This window comes from Hypanus sabinus, chromosome 7, assembly GCF_030144855.1.
Source record: "Hypanus sabinus isolate sHypSab1 chromosome 7, sHypSab1.hap1, whole genome shotgun sequence".
In the NCBI taxonomy this organism is placed as follows: Eukaryota; Metazoa; Chordata; class Chondrichthyes; order Myliobatiformes; family Dasyatidae; genus Hypanus; species Hypanus sabinus.
In genome coordinates, this window is record NC_082712.1 from 4,726,967 (window position 1) to 4,748,818 (window position 21,852).

The 21,852-nt window shown below is 45.5% G+C and overlaps 1 long non-coding RNA gene across 1 annotated transcript in view; it reads right to left on the reverse strand.

Annotated features, from left to right (window-relative positions):
* LOC132396514 (uncharacterized) overlaps window positions 1-16,169 on the reverse strand; it is a 29,639-nt gene extending 13,470 nt beyond the window's left edge. Inside the window, exon 1 of the long non-coding RNA XR_009513000.1 lies at window positions 15,890-16,169. This is a non-coding gene — a long non-coding RNA (uncharacterized LOC132396514). The remainder of the gene's footprint in view (window positions 1-15,889) is intronic.
* Between the last annotated feature and the right edge of the window lie 5,683 nt (window positions 16,170-21,852).

Here is a 21,852-nt window from a genome sequence, read left to right on the forward strand (position 1 = left end):
CAGAGATGTGCTTCGCTCACCAGACTGACACTGTACTTCACTGCCAGCACTGCCCTGGCAGTGGACCAGGTGTGATTTGCTGCAGTATTTGTTTACATTAAGGAAAGAAACATATCATCCACAAACCCAGTCCCTTTCAAAAACTCCAGATGTTGCAAAGCCGTGTCTATGAAGTCACTACTGATATTTCCCATTACCAAATGCCACAAAAGGCCCGTAAAGCAGGATTGAGATGTACGACCAGTTCTTGCTGTGAGGGACGCATTACAGTTGTACCAGACTTTGGTTAGATCAGAAGACATGGAAGTAGAATTAGGCCATTCAGCCCATCGAGTCTGCTCCATCATTCCATCATGGCTGGTTTATTTTCCTTGTCAACCCTATTCCCCTACCTTCTCCCCATAACCTTAGACACCCTTACTAATCAAGAACCTGTCAAACTCTGCTTTAAGTATACTCAATGCCTTAACCTCAGTCTATGGCAGTAAATTTCGCAGATTCACTACCCTCTGGCTAAAGGGACATCTTTCTATTCTGAGGTTCAAGGGCAATCTCAGTCTCACTGTTGTAAAACTGTCGAATGGACCTCTAATACTATACAGATGAACTCTTGAACTCACAGCCTACCTCGTCATGGTGCTTTGCACTTCTTTGTCTACCCAAACAACACAGTACCTGTAACACTACACACTGCATTCTAACATTGCTTTTCCGTTTGTACTATCTCCAGGTAGCAACGTTCTGAAATAATATGGCCATGGGGAATGCAAAACAAAGCCTTTGGTGTATGTGACAATAATAAGCCAATTCTGAATGGACAATGAACCCATGTACACTACCCCACTATTTTGCTCTCTTTTTGCACTACTAATTTAATTTTTTTCTATTTTTCTTATTGAAATTTATAGATTTTTTATTATTATGTATTGCAATGCACTGCTGATGCAAAACAACAGCTTTCATGACATATGCCAGTGATATCAACCTTGATTCTGACTCTGACCTCTTTAGCATGTAGGAAGAAACTGGAGCACCTTTAGTCACTGGAAGAACGTGCAAACTCCAGCATCAGAGCACAGGATTGAACTTGGCTCTACTACCTTTGCTACTGGGATGACTTTCAGGAATGTGTTCAGTCCTGATTGGGTCTATAACTGCTCACCCTCTCATTTCATCTGGACCCAACTCAGTCATTTCAATGTCCCCGGGCATCACAACTTGTGAGCAGAAAGTGACTGTCTTTTATATTCATTTCAGAATAAGGGAGTCATTGTTCTTTCCTAGTTGCTCTAGAGGTTACATTTCTGAACCTTGTAGTCCCACATCCCTGCTGGTCAAAGGATTTAGATGCAGGGCTGATGAAGGACCAGTGATACATTTCCACCCAGGATGGTTTGTGACTTGGAGGGGAACTGTCCCCAGGGGTGGTGCCCCCCCATGGGAATATGCCCATAGCAAGATTCCAGAATCAGGTTTACTATCACCGGCATGTGAGGTGAAATTTGTTAACTTAGCAGCAGCAGTTCAATACAATACATAATATAGAAGAATGAATAAATAAAGAAATTACAGTATATGTATATTGAATAGATTAAAAATCATGCAAAAACAGGAATAATATATATTACAAAAGTGAGGTAGTGTTCACGGGTTCAATGTCCATTTAGGAATCAGATGGCAGAGGGGAAGAAGCCGTTCCTGAATCACTGAGTGTGTGTCTTCAGGCTTCTGTACATCCTACCTGATGGTAACAGTGAGAAAAGAGCATGCCCTGGGTGCCGGAAATTCTTAATAATGGATGCTACCTTTCTGAGACACCGATCCTTGAAGATATCCTAGGTATATTTCCTGAGGAGACTGAGGTCCTTTAACATCTGCTGGATGATGCTGAGGATGTTCTACGAGTCTGTGGTGGCCAGTGCTATCATGTTTGCTGTTGTGTGCTGGGGCAGCAGACTGAGGGTAGCAGACACCAACAGAATAAACAAACTCATTTGTAAGGCCAGTGATGTTGTGGGGGTGGAACTGGACTCTCTGACGGTGGTGTCTGAAAAGAGGATGCTGTCCAAGTTGCATGCCATCTTGGACACTGACTCCCATCCACTCCGTAATGTACTGGTTAGGCACAGGAGTACATTCAGCCAGAGACTCATTCCAGCGAGATGTAACACTGAGCGTCATAGGAAGTCATTCCTACCTGTGGCCATCAAACTTTACAACTCCTCCCTCGGATTGTCAGATACCCTGAGCCAATAAGCTGGTCCTGGACTTATTTCCACTTGGCATTATTTACTTATTATTATTTAATTATTTGTGGTTTTATATTGCTATATTTCTACACTATTCTTGGTTGGCGCGGCTGTAACAAAACCCAATTTCCCTCAGGATCAATGAAGTATGTCTGTCTGTCTGTCTGTCTGTACTTTGTAGGCTAGTACCCAAGATGGACTCGACTAAGTTTACAACCCTCTGCAGCTTCTTTCGGTCATGTCAGTAGCGCCCCCACACCAGACAGTGATGCAGCCTGTCAGAATGCTCTCCACAGTACATCTATAGAAGTTCTTGAGCATTTTTGTTGACATTCCAAATCTCTTTGAACTCCTAATGAAGTATAGCTGCTGTCTTGCCTTCTTTATAACTACATCGATATGTTGGGACCAGGTTAGGTCCTCAGAGATCTTGACACCCAGGAACTTAAAATTGCTCACTCTCTCCACTTCTGATCCCTCTATGAGAACTGGTATGTGTTCCTTTGTCTTACCCTTCCTGAAGGTCACAATCTCCTTCTTCTTACTGACGTTGAGTGCAAGGTAGTTGCTGCGACACCACTCCACTAGTTGGCGTATCTCACTCCTGTACGCCCTCTTGTCTCCATCATCAGCAAATTTATAGATGGTATTTGAGCTATGCCTAGCCACACAGTCAAGGATATAGACAGAGTAGAGCAGTGGGCTAAGTATACATCCCTGAGGTGCACCAGTGTTAATCATCAGCAAGGAGGAGATATTGTCACCAATACACACAGATTGTGGTCTTCTGGTAAGGCAGAAGATCCCGATGGAGTACCTGGTAAGGCTCTGAAAACTTGTGCCAACTGACTGGCAGGAGTATTCAAGGACATTTTCAACCTCTCACTGCTATGGGCGGAAGTACTCACTTGCTTCAGGTAAGAAAGTTGAAGATCCATTTGCAAAGGGAGGTACAGTGGCCCAGGTTCTGTAACTTATCAATCTGGATTATGGGAATGATGGTGTTAAATGCTGAGCTATAGTCGATGAACAAGATCATCGGGTGCAGCAGGGATCTTCACAGCTGTAGTTGTGTTCTCCCTTTCGAAGTGGGCATAGAAGGCGTTGAGTTCATCTGGTAGTGAAACATCACTACTATTTGGTTTTGCTTTATAGGAAGTAATGTCTTGCAAACCCTGCCAGAGTTGTCATGCATCTGATATCACCTCTAACCTCGTTCAAAATTGTCTCTTCACCCTTGAAATAGCCCTCTGCAAGTCATACCTGGTTTTCTGGTACAGACCTGGGTTGTCAGACTCGAATGCCACAGATCTAGCCTTCAGCAGACGATGTACCTCCTGGCTTATGCATGGCTTTTGGTCTGGGAATGTACAGCAAGTCTTTGTAGGCTCACACTCATCCACACAGGTTTTAATGAAGTTGGCAACAACTGCAGCATTCTCATCCAGATTCAAAGATGAATCACTGAATACAGTCCAGACCACCGATTCAAAGCAGTCCTGTAAACGGTCCTATATTTCCCTTGACCACAAAGAGCAGAAATACCAGCAACACGGCACTGGCCTCCCATAACTCGAGAGATTGGAGCTCAGTCCTGACCTCCAGTGTGGTTTTTGGGAGTTTGAATGTTCTTCAGCTATCCCACAGACATGTGGGGTGGTGGGTTAATTGGCCAATGTAGAACTGCACAGTAGTTTAGTTTTATGAGTTCGTATTACATTGTCCTGCTGCCACAAAAACAACAAATTTCACAGTGTATACCAGCGTTATTACACCTGATTCTGATTCAGCTAGTGCAATGCTTTACGGTGCCAGTAATCGCCGATTGGGGTTCTCCCCATGACCGCATGGGTTTTCTCCAGATGCTCCAGGTTCCCTCCTACATTCCAAAGACATTCGGGTTAGGGTCAGTGAGCTGTGGGCGTGCTGTCTTGGTGCCAGAAACATGGCAGCACTTGTGGGCCGCCCACCATCGTTGACACAAAACAATGTATTTCACCGCACTGCTCAATGTGGAGCAGACTTGATGGGCCGAGTGGCCACATTCCGCCCCTGCTGTAACAAAGGAAGCTAATCCTTCCCACGAGTAGCGCAATGCTCACGGCATCAGCGATCACTGATCGGGGTTCAATTCCTGCCAGGAGTTTGTACGTTCTCCCTGTGACTGCGTGGGTTTCCTCCCAGGGCTCCAGGTTCCTCCCACATCCCAAAGACACACAGTTAGTAAATGTGGACATGCTACATTGTTGTCGTAAGTGTGGCAACTCTTGCGGGCTCTCTCGTTGAAGCAAGTGGCGTACTTGTTCCAATATACATGTAACAAATAAAACTAATCTTTATATTTGATCTTTAATCACTCCTGATTTACAGATGGGTGATAGAATGGGAAAGTGGGGAAAATAAAACGGCTTTGGACGGGATTAGTGTAAAACTGGGTGATTGAAGGTCAACGTGGGCAATAAGCCCGATTCCATCACTCTATGATATTCCATAATGTTGGCTGAGGGTACCAGAGAAAGCCCATCTGCTCTTCGCTGTGGTCAGTTCTTCGTGGAGACCAGGCAGGATATAGCCTGAATGTTTCCTCTAAATGGTGGCATCTCTGACAGTTCAACACTCCCTCAGAACTGCACAGAAGGAATCAGAATCAAATTCCTGTTTATTATTATCACTGACATATGCTGTGAAATGTCTTGTTTAATGGCAGCAGCACAGTGCAAGCCATAAAAAATTGCTTTTGAAAAAGCAAATAGTGCTGAAGCTTAGGAGCAGAAGACACAACTTCAGAACAGGACAGAGTTGAGGAGGGTTCTATAGGCAGAGAGTGGTGAGTCTGTGGAGTTCATTGCCACAGATGGCTGTGAAGGCCAAGTCATTGGGTATAATTAAAGCAGAGTTGATACATTACTGATTAGTCAGGGTGTCAAAAGTTACAAGAAACCTGGAGAATGGGGTTGAGAGGGATAAAAAATCAGCTATGATGGAATAGCAGAGCAGACTTGATGGGCCAAATGGCCCAATTCTGATCCTATGCCTTCTTGTCTTACTCTTCAGTAATGAGCGTAAAGGAGAATAAAATGATTGTTACTCTGGATGCAATGCAGCATGAAAAAACACATTAAGCTTGAAGAACACAATAAAAGCCAAGAAAACGACACAATAAAAATAAATTTAAAAGCAATCCTATAAAACATGGTGCACAGCTAACATACACAGACTGATTTATGTGCATAAAGTGACGCTGGGTGATGTGTACATCGTTATGGGGGTTGATGGGGTCAGTTCATGGGTGGAGGTGTTGATCAGTCAAATGACTTGAGGAAGTAACTAAGTAATACAAAAAGGAATACCAAGGTAGCATTCATGGGTTGATGGGCCTTTCAGAAATCTGACGGCAAAGGGGAAGAAGCTGACCCTAGAATGTTGAGTGTGGTCTTCAAGCATTTGAATTGATGGTACTTCTGGGGCACATCCTGCCCCTACTGGTGAAATAGCATCATTACAATTGGATAGGTTCCAGTGATACGGTCCTTTCCTATATACAGTGGGCTACTCTATTAGGTAGGTACCAAATAAAGTGGCCACTTCGGGTATTTCTTTATGTTTGTGGTCTTCTGCTGCTGTAACTCATCCATTTCAAGGTTTGGTTCGTTGTGCATTCAGAGACACTCTTCTGCAAACTACTGTTGTAACATGGTTATTTGAGTTACTGTTGCCTTCAAAGTCACTTAGATCACATTTATCCCCCATTCTGATGTTTGATGTGATGTTGACGGGGATAGGCTTTTTCCATTCAGAGTAGGGGAGATTCAAACAAGAGGACACGAGTTGAGAGTTAAGAGGCAAAAGTTTAGGGGTAACACAAGAGGGAATTTCTTTACTCAGAGAGTGGTAGCTGTCTGGAATGAGCTTCCAGTAGAAGTGGTAGAGGCAGGTTCGGTATTGTCATTTAAAGAAAAATTGGATAGGTATGTGGACAGGAAGGGAATGGAGGGTTATGAGCTGAGTGCAGGTCAGTGGGACTAGGTGAGAGTAAGTGTTCGGCACGGACTAGAAGGGACGAGATGGCCTGTTTCCGTGCTGTAATTGTTATATGGTTATATGATCTGAAAAACAAATGAACCTTTTGATCATGTCTGCATGCTTTTATGTATTGAGTAGCTGCCACATGATTGGTTGATTAGATATTTGCATCAAAGACCAGGTGTACTGGTGTACCTAATAAAGTGGTTACTGAGTGTAGATAGCAAATGAGGTCAAGGAAAATATTAAATCCAAGAGCAGATAATGAAATAAGGGCTGGTGGCAGACCAGAGGATTAAGAATATTTCAGGAACCAGTGACAAGACACAAAAACTAAAGCAGACAAGGAAATGACAGATGAGTTAAATCATTCATAAGGAAAAGTGTTGCTGGCATATACATGAAGATTGATTGCACGTTAAATATATATTTTGCATTAGTCTCCAATTATCCTTTAGAAAACTCCAGTGTCTACAGCAGACGGTGTGGCTGTTTCAATCTTCCGAAGCCATTTATTCCAAACTAATTATAATTCAGAAAGACAGTAATTTATTCTTCACCAAGTTCTGTCAGACAGATGGGTTGTCCCAAATTCTCAACCACTACACATTTCACCTACTAAAAGTTAATGAAATTAAGGTCGCCTGACTATAGCTCTGAGCTGGTTTAAAGGAAGTGACATTCTGTGATTTGCAGCTGCTTTCAATATATCCAGAGCAGGGGTTTCAGGGACCCCTTGGTTCATGGTAGTGGTCCATGGTATAAAAAGTTCAGGAACCCCTGCACTAGAATCTCTTATTCCATGCACACGGATGAAAGGAAGATGGAGGGCTATACAGTAGGTTAAAGGGTTGGCACAACATTGTGGGCCGAAGGGTCTGTACTGTACTATGGTGTTCTATGTTCTATACTTCATACAAGTTATCCTTCATAGGCGGTCCAGAGCAGAGGGTTCCAAATCATGGCAAAAAAACAGCCTGAGAACCTTTGCTCTGGAATGTTAAGCATCGTTTATTCTGTTTTATACACGTCTTACATACATCTGATTATTTGACATATTATTTGCCTCTGTATATAATTGCTTCTTTAAATAAATCTATCTAAATAAATGCTGTATCATTTTCCTCTGCAATTAGCCCTGACACTATTATGTTGCTGTGTAATTTGGTGGCAAGCTAGTGATTCAGTAAATCCCTGAACCCTACTCCATACACAACAGACAGACGGAGAGAACAAATAAAGCTACAGATACCAGAAAACCAGAAAGTCCAGGAAGAACTCAGCAGGTCAGGCAGCACCTGTGGAAAGATAAAGCAATTAATGCTTCAGGTCGAAGACCCTTTATTAGAACTGGGAAGGATTGAATGCAGGTTAGTTTTAAGTAGCAGGGAGAGTGGGTGGGGGAGGGATTGGTAGGATAAATGGAATGCATCTGATTGGATGTAAGGCACAGTAGTGGAGATGGGCAGCACAATAGCAAATGTTGGCACAGTGGTGTAGTGGTTAGTGCAGAGTTTTACAGTGCCAGCAATCACTGATCGGGGATCAATTCCTGCCACTGTCTAAGAAGAGTTTGTATGTTCTCCTTGTGACCGCATGGATTCCTTCTGGGTGCTCCCACGTTCGTGATATACGGATCAGGGTTAGTAATTTGTGGACATGCTGCACTAGTGCCAGGGCCCACAACACATCCTTGGAGTGTGCCGGTCGTTGATGCCTTTCACTGTATGTTTTGATGTACACGTGACAGATAAACCTAAATCTTTCATCTTTAAACCAGAGTTGCCATGGAAATAAGTGCACAGTGAAGTGATCTAGTTGATAGGCTAATGAGGGGAATTAAAGACAGAGAAAAGTGTGAGATGAGGACGAGTGGGAGAGGCCCGAGAGTCAGGCTGTGCTGGTGAGGAGAGAAAAACCAAAGCTGTTTGTTTTACAGAGGGAATAATCTGTAACATTTTTCACAATCTTTCAGCAAATGAAGTTTCTTTTGCTTTAAACTTCTTCAGCCAATTTAATTGCTAAATTTCTTTAGCAAAGAAATTTCTTTAGCCAGAGGGTTGTAAATCAGTGGAATTCATTGCCACAGACGGATGTGGAGGCCAAGTCATTGGGTTTATTTAAAGCGGAGGTTGATAAGTGCTTGATTACAGGGAGAAGGCAGGAGAATGGTGACAAGATGGATAACAGATGAGGTACGATGGGAGTAGTGGAGCGGACAATGAGCTGAGTGGCCGGATTCTACTCCTGTGTCTTGTGGCCTTCGATCAGCACATGGATGAAAGAAAATGGAAAGCTGTGTGGAATGGAAGTGTTCAATTCTTCTTAGAGTAGGTTAAAAGGTCAGCACATCGTGGGCCAAAGGGTCTGTACTGTGCTGTACAATGTCCCCTCCTCCTTCCCCTTCTCCTAGTGTCCACTCTTCTCTCCTATCAGATTCTTTCTTCTCCAGCCCTTGACCTTCCCACCTGACCTGGCTTCACCTATCACCTTCCAGCTACCCTCCTGCCCCTCCTCCCACCTTTTTATTCAGACACCTTCCGCCCTTCCGTTCCAGTCTTGAAGAAACGTCGACTCTTTTCCATAGATGTTGCCTGACCTGCAGAGTTTCTCCAGTATTTTGTGTGCGTTGCTTTGGATTTCCAGCAACAGCAGGCTTTCTCATGCTTGTGTTACACTGTGCTGTCGTGTCCTACATTCTACACTTTATATAAGTCATTATTTGTAGACAGTCTGGAGCAGGGGCTCCCAACCTGCAGTCCATGGAATAATCTATAGCACTTTTCACAATCTTTCAGCGAATGACGTGCAGTCACTGTTGTGCTGTGATTTGGAATTGAACGGGGTTACTGGAACTATGAGGAAGGAGCTCTATCCGTTGAGTCAGAATACTTCCCACTTTCTGGTTTTGAAATCTAAGCTTTTCATCAGAACGACAGCAATTTAAACCAGAATTAGGACTAGATTTACGACAGATTAGATCCACTCGCCATACATACATCAAAACAAAGAGAGGGATGTGCTATTCATGTTAACAACCAATACGATCTGAGGATGTGCTGAGGGCAGCCCGCAAGTGTTGTCACACACTCCAACACCAACAGAGCACGGCTACAGTGTTCAGCAGAACAACCCTCAACCAGCATACAAACCACTTCCTACATCACACCACCACCAGCCTGGCACACCCTGCCTCAGGACTCCAAACACATGACAAGCCATCTTAGAGCCTCTGACTTCAGAATCTCCGACCTCAGATCTCCAACATCCAGATCTACTGGCTGACCAACGTCCCAGGACTCACCGACCTTGGGGATCCCAGTCCTGGATGTCCCCAGAGCTTGCCAACTGTGGCTCCTCGCCTGTCGGATAGCAGGTTTTCACCCTCATCACCTGCCGACTCTGCCTTCAGTCCTATCAAGTATTAAAAGGCCGAGATAGAGAGGGCATGGAGAGGATGTTTCTTACAGTGGAAATGTCCAGGACCAGAGAGCACAGCCTCAGAATAGAGGGAGGTCCCTTTAGAATAGAGATGAGGAGGAATTTCCTTAGCCAGGGGATGGTTAACCTGTGGAATTCACAGACAGCTGGGGCTGCCAAGTCTTTGGCTATATTTAGAGAGGAGGTTAGTAAGTTCTTGATTTGAAAAGGTGTCCAAGGTTACAGGGAGAAGGAAGGAGAATGGGGATGAGTGGGAAAATAAATCAGCAAGGATGGAATGGCAGAGCAGATTCAATGGGCTAATCCTGTTCCTGAGTCTTATGGAGTCCAACACCCAGACCGACAGCTGACCTCATACTTGCAGCATCTTCCTCAGTACAACACTGGAGTGTCAGCCTAGTTTTCATGCTCTGATCTCTGGATTGGACCTTAATCCCAGCATCTTCCTCAGTACAACACTGGAGTGTCAGCCTAGTTTTCATGCTCTGATCTCTGGATTGGACCTTAATCCCAGCATCTTCCTCAGTACAACACTGGAGTGTCAGCCTAGTTTTCATGCTCTGATCTCTGGATTGGACCTTAATCCCAGCATCTTCCTCAGTACAACACTGGAGTGTCAGCCTAGTTTTCATGCTCTGATCTCTGGATTGGACCTTAATCCCAGCATCTTCCGATGCACATCTGGGACTAATTGAGCCCTTTGTTGAAGACATTCTCCAAAATTTCCATTGTTGACTTGTCGCCAAAGCTGATAAAATCTGAATGTTTCTGAGATTAACTGTTTATAACAAAATAATTCAAACCATTAATACTCTTTAAGATTATTGCAGCATTAAAGAATGTTGAAAAGCACTTAAAAGCAAAATAATTAAATAAATTAAATGATTGATTGAAAACTGGATATATTAATGTTTAGTAGTTCATCCAACTGGTTCTCAGCCTTTGTCTCTACATCTGGGATCCATAGACCCCTTGGTTAGCGGTAGGGGTCCATGGCATAACCCCTGCTCTACAATTTTCCAAAGTAAGCACAGGAAAGAGCTCCTTAGCATTTCTCTGGGCACACAATAAATTTGGGAATTAGTACGTGAATTCAGCCATTTCAGATAACCAGTCTTTCCTGTTTGTGTCAGAACCAGCCAGTTCTAATGCATGTTTATTAGTCTACGATGTTATTTTAGTTTTTTTCTCTCTCTCTCTCCACAGATAGAGTCATAGAGAAAAACAGCACAGAAACAAGCCTTTTGACCCATCTAGGCCATGCCAAAACCATTTAACCTGCCTGCTCCCATCAACCTGCATCGGGGCCATAGCCCTTCATACCCCTACTATCCAGGTACCTATCCAAACTCCTCTTAAATGTTAAAATCAAGCTAGCATGCAGCACTTGTGTTAACAGAGCATTCCACACTCTCACAACCCTCTGAGTGGAGGTGTTTCCCCTCATGTCCCCCTTAAACTTCTCAATTTTCACCCCCAACCCATTTCCTCTGGTTATAGTCTCACCCAGCTTCAGCGGGAAAAACCTGCTTGCATTTATCCTATCTATATCCTTCATAATTTTGTAAACCTCTATCAAATCTCCTCTCAGACTTCTACTTTCTAAAGAATAGAGCCCTAAGCTATTCAATCTTTGCTTACAAGTCAGGTCCTCCAAACCCAGCAACATCCTTGTAAATTTTCTCTGCACTCTTTCAACATTGTTTACATCTTTCCTATAGGAAGGTGACCAAAACTGCATACAATACTCCAAATATGTTGTGGTCCTGACCATTAATTCCCTATTTTCTCCTAATCCCCTTTGATTGTGCCATGGTTCTGAACATTAATTCTCCATTTGCTCCTAAATTTCTTTGATGACAACACACCTGATTTCCATCAAGACCTGCAGCATAAGAACCCTGGAGTTAGAACCACTAGTTGCCAGATCGTTGCTTTTTGCCTGTGTGGTGATTAACGTTTCCCAGCCACTTAGGACTGTGTTTTTTTTTAAAGTTTTGCTCCAGTACTAAGAATTACCTGTGAAACTCAGTCTCTTCATGTCACGATCAGTTTTCAAAGTTCTACTCCAATTCCGAGGTTTACCTGTGAAACCCAGCCTCACCATGTCAAGTCTTCTAAAGTTTTACTTCAGCACCGAGAGTTGCCTGTGTAACTCCGTCTCTCTGTTCTGAGAAGAGTTTTGTCTGCCCTTTCCCTTTCTATGCTCTGTGTCAAGATAAATTCTGCCTGTCTCCTGCCTTCCTGCTCTCCCACCTGTTTGCTGTTCACGTTTGCATCCTAACTAAATCTCCATGCCTGCGTCCTGCACTTGGGTTCACTCGTTCATTGTGTTACATACACCGTGGGTAGTATGTCACTGTCACATGACCATGATGTAATTGAGGCTCTGCTGGGCATGATGTAATGGTCTTGTGATGGTGGAGTGATGTAATTTTCCCACCAGTGAGAGGTCATGTGATGGCTTGGTTTCAACAGGGTATAAAAGGAGAATCCCTCCCTGTGACACAGGTAAGTTCATGGTTTAATTCATCAGTGACTCCGTTCTGCTGCGTACTTGATTTTATGATGCAGTTTCATTTTAAAAGTAGAGTTTTAATGTCTACTGTAAGAATCGTTCTGCCGGCAGTTTTGAAAGTCGCTGCCAGTTAAAGTCCAGTCAGAGAGTGAAGATTTATTGAAGTTCAGGAAGCTCAAGGATTGCAAAAAGTTGGTGTTGTCAGCGGTGAACCAGGTTTGACCTTATTTGATCTTCTTTCGGAAGGAATTAGTAACCTGCAATCCAAGATAGCTCCTGCTAAAAGAGCAGAAAGAGATGGATGCAGGGTTTCGCCAAGGAAAGGTCAGTGCCTTTAAGCCGTTTTATTTTCCTTCATCATAAATCCTTCCGGCAAGACATACTTCGGCTGAGATCAGCAGTAACGTCTCGAAAGAGAATTTATTACTTCAAGGAAAGTCTCTCCTAACTGACTGTAAATCATTTTGGACTTTTTGCAATACTACTTTAAAGTACTGAGTTCACATTTCTTGCTTTAAGAACTGTTCAAGCTGCCGTATAGCAGTCCACTTCCAGTTAAGTTAGTCATTTGTTTACTTTTGGGTTTTTTATGAGCATTGTTTAATAAATATTTTATTTGTTATAGAAAACCTGTCTTAATTAAATATTCATTGTTGCTGGATCATAACAATTGCAACAAAATAAGGACTCACCAACATCTTGTACAACTTCAACACAACATCTCAGCTTCTGTACTCAATACATTGATTTATGAAGAACAATATGCCAAAAGCTTTCTTTATGACCCTATCTATAAATTATGGACCTGATTTCCCAGATCCCTTTGTTCTACCACATTCCTCAGTGCTCTATCATTCACTATGTAAGACATACCCTGGTTGGTCCTACCAAAGTGCAAAACCTTGCACTTGACTGCATTAAATTCTATCTGCCATTTTTCAGCCCATTTTTCCAGTTGATGCAGATCCCTCTGCAGGCCATGATAGCCTTCCTCACTGTCCACCACACCCCCAATCATGGTGTCATCTGCAAATTTACTGATTCAGTTAACCAAATTATAAGACCATAAGATATAGGAGCAGAATTAGGCCATTCGGCCCATTGATTCTGCTCCACCTTTCAATCATGGCTGATTCTTTTTTTTCAAGCTTCTCCTCATCCCCAGTTCCCAGCCTTCTCCCCGTAACCTTTGATGTCATCCAGGTCATTGAAATAGATGACAAACAACAAAGGACCCAACACCAATCCCTGCAGCACTCCACTAGTCACAGGCCTCCAGTCAGAGCCAACCCTCTATTGTCACTCTCTCACTTCTCCCACAAAGCCAGTGTCTAATCCAGTTTACTATTTCATCCTGAATTCCCAGCAACTGAATCTGTTTGACCAGCCTCCCATGCAGCAAATGCCTTACTAACGTCCACTGCCTTGCCGTCATCCACTTTCCTGGTAACCTCCTTGAAAAACTCTGTAAGATAGGTTAGATGTGAGACAGATGCTACGTGAATTATGGAGTTATTTTCAGTTTTTTATTTCATATTTCCAGATAATCCTGCATTTGTATTTCACAGTCCCGGCTGTATGTGTCTGTTCTCCATCATCATCTCTTGCACATCCTCTAAACATATCTGCAAATTCAGATTTATTATCACATATGCAACGAGATACATCGTTTTCGTCAATGACTTGCGATGACAATGAATGGGAACCCTGAATAAGGACTAAAATCCAGGCCTCAACCTTACATCTACAAACATTCAGTAACTGGTTTATTATTGTCGCATGTATGCTCTTATTAGTGAAAAGCTATTGTTTGCAAGCCATCCATACTGATTGTTCCATATGTTAGTACATCAAGGGAACACAAAGAGCAGAATGCAGAATCTAGTCTTAGGCTACATCCATACTGGACCGGACCATTTTGAAAATGCCAGTTTCGCGTAAAAACGATAGGCATCCACACAATGCGTTTTTAAAAATATCTCTGTCCACATGAAAACGGAGATTTCGGCGAATCTCCTCCTACTGGGCATGTGCAGGACACATCTACCGAAAACAAGCGACATGTTTGGTGTCGAATCTCGCCGTAAAAGACGATGCGCATTGGTTCAGTTACAGACTAAAAAAACTTAAATGACGGACAGCTGTTGGCTCTCGCGCAGGAGGACTTAAAAGTAAAAAAAAACAAATACTGGAGCGTACGGAGGCAACCGACAGGGAGTTCACGGACAGATTGACCCGGCTGACGACAATCATTGAAAAACTGACTAACTCTGTTGCATTAATAAAGCCCCTTGTTAAATGTGTAAAACATGTCTGCATCAGTATTATCTTGTATTTCCATACAATGTTACATTAGGCTGTTACACATCTATTGTCAGAGAAGTACCGTACTTGTATAAATAGGTAAACCACCTTCATACGAGCAAGGACAGAAAACAGGGCAAAGTGTGTATACTTGTTTATTCAGTAAGTTATGGGTCAAAGCATTTGGTGAGTACATTTCTAACTCTTCTAGCTTCAGTCTCATTGCCGTCTGTTCTGAAATTGTTAGGTTGCGTTCAACAAAACAATGAAATGGCGCGCTGCCGTCTGACAGCGTTTTCAGATTTCTCCGGTTACCTCGTCCACACTGCCCTGGCCAAGTGGCGGTTTCCAAATTACACACCCTGGAGAACGTTTCTGAAAATCTCCGGTTTTAGTGGACAAAATGCTGTTTTAGTGTGGACAAAGGGTAAAAACAAAGAGAAAAAGCTTCAGTTACGGATTTATCGGGTGTAGTGTGCATGTAGCCTTGCAGTTACAGAGAAATTGCAGTGTCAAGTAATGGACAAAGACCCAGCCGAGGTAGACTGAGAGATCAAGAGTTCAAGAGACTGAGAACAGCAGGGTAGCAGCTGATCTTGAGCCTCGTGCTACGTGCTTTCAGATTTCTCTATCTTCTGCCCAGTGGGAGGTGGAAAAAGAGAGAATGTCTGGGGTGGGTGGAGTTTTTGATTAAATGCTGGCTGCTTCACTGAGTCAGCTGGAGGTGCAGACAGGTTCATGGAGCGGAGGCATTCCGTTGCAGTTGCGAACACCGCAGTTGCCATACCCAGCTGTGGTGCATCCAGATAGGTTGCTTTCTATGGTGCATTTGTAAAAATTATGGAGTCACCAAATGCCAAATTTCCTTAGTCTTGTAAGGAAATAGAGGTATTGACATTTGGACAGGTATATGGACAAAATAACAGGAGTTCCCAACCTGGAGTTCACAGACCCTTCGGTTAACGGTATTGGTCCATGGCATCAAAAAGGTTGGGAACCCCTGGTTTAGAGAAATATGGGCCAAACGTTGGCCAGCAGGACTCCTCAGGTTAGTAGCTATGACAGTGTGGATGAGTTGGTCTGACGGGATTGTCCAGTGTTGTATAACTCTATGGTTCTAAACTCTCTGAGATGAATCAGAATCAGGTTTGTTATCACTGACATGTTGGTCACAAAATTAGTTGTTTTTCTGGCAGCAATACAGTGCAAGACGTAAAACATTTTGCTATAAGTCACAATGAAAAAATAAATAAATAAACAGTGCAAAAGTGGAATAGTGAGGTGGTGTTCATGGGCCATTCTGAAATCCGATGGCAGTGGGGAAGAAACTGTTTCTAAAACATTGAGTGTGTACCTTCAAGTTTCTGTACCTCCTCCCTGCTGGTAGAAATGAGAAAGGGGGCATATCCTCACTGGTGAAGGTCCTTAATGATAGATGCTGCGTTTTTGAGGCATCACATTTTGAAGATGTTCTTGATGGTCTGTGATGGTGCTAGTTGAGTCTACGACCTTCTGCAGCCTCTTTGTGTCCTGTGCCTTGGATCTCCTCCAGACCAGTCAGTGATACAAATAGTCACAATATTCTCCACTGTACACCTGTGGAAATTTGTAAGAGTCTTCAGTGACACACCAAATACTACCAAATTCCTAATGAAGTATAGCTGCTGGCATGCCTTCTTCGCGACTACATCAATATGTCGGCCACATGATAGGTCTTCTGAGAAGACACCAGTGAAATACATGGGGTCCGGATTGTTCTGCTCTCTCTCTAGCACAGATTTTCCCTTCATTCTCTCCACTCCTCCCCCTTATCTACTGTTAAAACACTTCCCCAGTTTTGCTGTCGTTCATCTTCTTCCATGTATATTTCTCCAGAGAGATCAGCTATGAATTACCAGTATTCATTTCCACTTTTAGACGACATTGGAACCAATCTTGTCATGTGGACAACTTTGGTCTCCTTCTTACAGAAATCTCTTTGTTTCTCCTCTCATCCCCCTCTCTTCAACTTAGGAGGTGATTATTTATTTAGTTATTTGTGGAACAGGCCCTCCCGGCCCAGTGAGCCACTCTGCTCAGCAACCCACCTATTTAACTCAAAAGGGCAATTTACAATCATCAACTGATGCATCTTTGGACTGTGGGAGGAAACTGGAGCACCCAGAGGAAACCCACAAGGGGAGAATATATAAACTCCTTACGGAGGACGCTGGAGTTCAACTCTGAACTCCATTGTCCCATGATGTTATAGAGTCATGCTAATTGCTATGCTTCCGTGGCAACATGTTTATTCTCCTATTTTTTCATCTCAATAGCCTGAAATATTAATTCTGCTTCTCACTCCATATAAGTTCCCTGCGGAGTTTCGGCAGAATTCTCTGCTCTTATTTCAGGTTTTCAGCAGCCACGGTATTTTTGCTGATATATTTTTACTTGGCAGGACTTTTGTTATGCAGCTGACCTATGGATTCCCATACAATGTCATTGACATTAAATCAATTACTGTTTTACAGATTTCTCCAACTTCTGGTAGTTTCTCCTCCTTCCTCCTACTCTCTTCCGTTCCTCATTCTGGTTAGCTCCCATCCCTTCTCTTCTCCTCATCTCCCTGTGGTGACCCTCCCCCTTCCCTTTCTTCCATGGTCCACTGTCCTCTCCTATCAGATTCCTTCTTCTTCAACACTTTACCTCTTCCACCTCTCATCTTGCAGCTTTTTACTTTGTCACACCCCTCACCCACTTGTCTTTCTCCTGCCTGGTCCCACCTATTACTTGCCTGTTTGTAATCCACTGGACTTGCTGAATTCCTCCAGCATTTTATGTGTGTGGCTCAAGATTTCCAGCAGATTCAGAATATTGTGTATTTCCTGTTAGACATTGATCATTTTACCTATTTCCTGACCTTCCATTGTCTCGGTATTTCTTGTGCAGTTTCAGTTGTTTATGATATTAACTGCCCTCCAGTAATACCTGATATTAAAGCTGAAAATTCTACAAATATGCAGCTAGTCAGGCAGTCTCCTGTGGAGAGAGATATCACTTGATACAGCATTTTAATATTTGCTTAACAAATTTACTTTATCAGTAAAGTTATGGGGGAGAGACAGAAAATCCCACTGAGGTGGATAGAGACTTAGAAATCAGTTTTTAAAATAAACTTGAATTAAAAATCTTGGTGGGTCATTGCCATTGGCTCTCTTCTTGCTACTATCATCAAGCAGGAGGTGCAAGGGTCTTGGGACAATGTCACTAGGTTTGGGAGTAGCTGTCGCACAGCAGCTGTTGGCTTCACTCACCTCAGCCCTGAACGGACTCCACAGCTGAGGCCTACAGCCATTGGGCTCCTGGCTTGGCTTCACTCACCTCAGCCCTGTACGGACTCCACAGCTGAGGCCTACAGCTATCGGGCTCCTGGCCTGGCTTAATTCACCTCAGTCCCGAACGGACTCCACAGCTGAGGCCTACAGCCATCGGGCTCTTGGCCTGGCATCATTCACCTCAGCCCTGAACGGACTCCACAGCTGAGGCCTACAGCCATTGGGCTCCTGGCTTGGCTTCACTCACCTCAGCCCTGTACGGACTCCACAGCTGAGGCCTACAGCTATCGGGCTCCTGGCCTGGCTTAATTCACCTCAGTCCTGAACGGACTCCACAGCTGAGGCCTACAGCCATCGGGCTCTTGGCCTGGCTTCATTCACCTCAGCCCTGAACGGACTCCACAGCTGAGGCCTACAGCCATCGGGCTCCTGGCTTGGTTTCATTCACCTCAGCCCTGAACGGACTCCACAGCTGAGGCCTACAGCCATTGGGCTCCTGGCTTGGCTTCATTCACCTCAGCCCTGAACGGACTCCACAGCTGAGGCCTACAGCCATCGGGCTCCTGGCCTGGCTTAATTCACCTCAGCCCTGAATGGACTCCACAGCTGAGGCCTACAGCCATCAGGCTCCTGGCCTGGCTTAATTCACCTCAGCCCTGAATGGACTCCATAGCTGAGGCCTACAGCCATCGGGCTCCTGGCCTGGCTTAATTCACCTCAGTCCTGAACGGACTCCACAGCTGAGGCCTACAGCCATCGGGCTCCTGGCCTGGCTTCATTCACCTCAGCCCTGAATGGACTCCACAGCTGAGGCCTACAGCCACTGGGCTCCTGGCTTGGCTTCATTCACCTCAGCCCTGAACGGACTCCACAGCTGAGGCCTACAGCCATTGGGCTCCTGGCCTGGCTTCATTCACCTCAGCCCTGAACGGACTCCACAGCTGAGGCCTACAGCTATCGGGCTCCTGGCTTGGCTTCATTCACCTCAGCCCTGAACGGACACCACAGCTGAGGCCTACAGCCATTGGGCTCCTGGCCTGGCTTAATTCACCTCAGCCCTGAACGGACTCCACAGCTGAGGCCTACAGCCATTGGGCTCCTGGCCTGGCTTAATTCACCTCAGCCCTGAACGGACTCCACAGCTGAGGCCTACAGCCATTGGGCTCCTGGCCTGGCTTAATTCACCTCAGCCCTGAACGGACTCCACAGCTGAGGCCTACAGCTATCGGGCTCCTGGCTTGGCTTCATTCACCTCAGCCCTGAACGGACTCCACAGCTGAGGCCTACAGCCATCGGGCTCCTGGCCTGGCTTAATTCACCTCAGCCCTGAACGGACTCCACAGCTGAGGCCTACAGCCATTGGGCTCCTGGCCTGGCTTCATTCACCTCAGCCCTGAACGGACTCCACAGCTGAAGCCTACAGCTATCGGGCTCTTGGCTTGGCTTCATTCACCTCAGTCCCGAACGGACTCCACAGCTGAGGCCTACAGCCATCGGGCTCTTGGCCTGGCATCATTCACCTCAGCCCTGAACGGACTCCACAGCTGAGGCCTACAGCCATTGGGCTCCTGGCTTGGCTTCACTCACCTCAGCCCTGTACGGACTCCACAGCTGAGGCCTACAGCTATCGGGCTCCTGGCCTGGCTTAATTCACCTCAGTCCTGAACGGACTCCACAGCTGAGGCCTACAGCCATCGGGCTCTTGGCCTGGCTTCATTCACCTCAGCCCTGAACGGACTCCACAGCTGAGGCCTACAGCCATCGGGCTCCTGGCTTGGTTTCATTCACCTCAGCCCTGAACGGACTCCACAGCTGAGGCCTACAGCCATTGGGCTCCTGGCTTGGCTTCATTCACCTCAGCCCTGAACGGACTCCACAGCTGAGGCCTACAGCCATCGGGCTCCTGGCCTGGCTTAATTCACCTCAGCCCTGAATGGACTCCACAGCTGAGGCCTACAGCCATCGGGCTCCTGGCCTGGCTTAATTCACCTCAGCCCTGAATGGACTCCACAGCTGAGGCCTACAGCCATCGGGCTCCTGGCCTGGCTTAATTCACCTCAGTCCTGAACGGACTCCACAGCTGAGGCCTACAGCCATCGGGCTCCTGGCCTGGCTTCATTCACCTCAGCCCTGAATGGACTCCATAGCTGAGGCCTACAGCCATTGGGCTCCTGGCTTGGCTTCATTCACCTCAGCCCTGAACGGACTCCACAGCTGAGGCCTACAGCCATTGGGCTCCTGGCCTGGCTTCATTCACCTCAGCCCTGAACAGACTCCACAGCTGAGGCCTACAGCCATTGGGCTCCTGGCCTGGCTTAATTCACCTCAGCCCTGAACGGACTCCACAGCTGAGGCCTACAGCCATTGGGCTCCTGGCCTGGCTTAATTCACCTCAGCCCTGAACGGACTCCACAGCTGAGGCCTACAGCCATTGGGCTCCTGGCCTGGCTTAATTCACCTCAGCCCTGAACGGACTCCACAGCTGAGGCCTACAGCTATCGGGCTCCTGGCTTGGCTTCATTCACCTCAGCCCTGAACGGACTCCACAGCTGAGGCCTACAGCCATCGGGCTCCTGGCCTGGCTTAATTCACCTCAGCCCTGAACGGACTCCACAGCTGAGGCCTACAGCCATTGGGCTCCTGGCCTGGCTTCATTCACCTCAGCCCTGAACGGACTCCACAGCTGAAGCCTACAGCTATCGGGCTCTTGGCTTGGCTTCATTCACCTCAGTCCCGAACGGACTCCACAGCTGAGGCCTACAGCCATCAGGCTCCTGGCCTGGCTTAATTCACCTCAGCCCTGAACGGACTCCACAGCTGAGGCCTACAGCTATTAGGTTCCTGGAACTTTTTCACTCACTCCGGCACTGAACTAACTCTGCGGCTGTGATCTACAGCCATCAGGTGCTTGGACCAGCTTCATTCACCTCCACACTGAACTGAGAGGGGGAAAATTGAAGGAAAACATGCAAGGTATGTTTTTTTCCCACAGGGTGCCTGGAATAAAATGTCAGGATGCTGAGAGCAGGTATGATAGTGCTATTTAAGAGGCTTTTTAGATGGACACATGAATGTGCAGGGAAAGGGGGGGGGGGATATGAATTGTGTGCAGGCAGAAGAGATTTAGATTAAATAGGCAAAAGGCCTGACTCTACACTGCATCGTCCAATGTTCCATGTCCTATATACAGCTCTACAATGTTTCTCCAACAGCAATTCCAAAACAAGGGCAGCAGGTGTATCAAACACCACTGCCTATCTAGTAAATATAACTCCAATGTCCATGGGTCCAAATCACTGTCCAACTCATGCCCTATATTGGAGTACCAACATGGCAGCTCAACAGCGCCTCCCCCAGGCCGGCTGGGGGTAAGCAATAGGTGGTGGCCTTGCCAGTGATCCCCACTTCTGCAAATGAACAAGTCAATTCAATAGTGCAAAGATGGCCCTACACAGAGCCAAGCTGGGGTCACACCACCACACACAAACACATCTGCATGAGTACGGATCCACACAACACAAATATATTTTGAAATACGCTCAGTGGACACTTTATTAGATAAAGGAGTGCAACCCCATGGGGTTTCCTGCTGTAGCCCATCCATGTCAAGTTTCAACACCTGGTGCATTCAGAGATGCTCTTCTGCACACCAATGTTGTAATGCAGTTATTTGAGTTACTGTTGCCTTCCGGTCAGCATGAACTACTCCGGCCATTCTCCTCTGCCCTCTCTCATTAGCAAGGCATTTTCTCCCACTGACTGTTGCTCCCTGGATGTTTCATGTTTTTCACATCATTCTGTGCAAACTCTAGACACTTGTGTGTGAAATTTTCAGGGGATCAGCAGATCCTGAGTGCCTGGCACCAACAATCCTTCCACAGACGAAGTCACTTCAATCACATTTCTTCCCCATTCTGAAGTTTGGTCTGAACAACAACTGAACCCCTTGACCATGTCTGCAAGCTTTTATGCTTTGAGATGCTGCCTCATGATTGGCTGA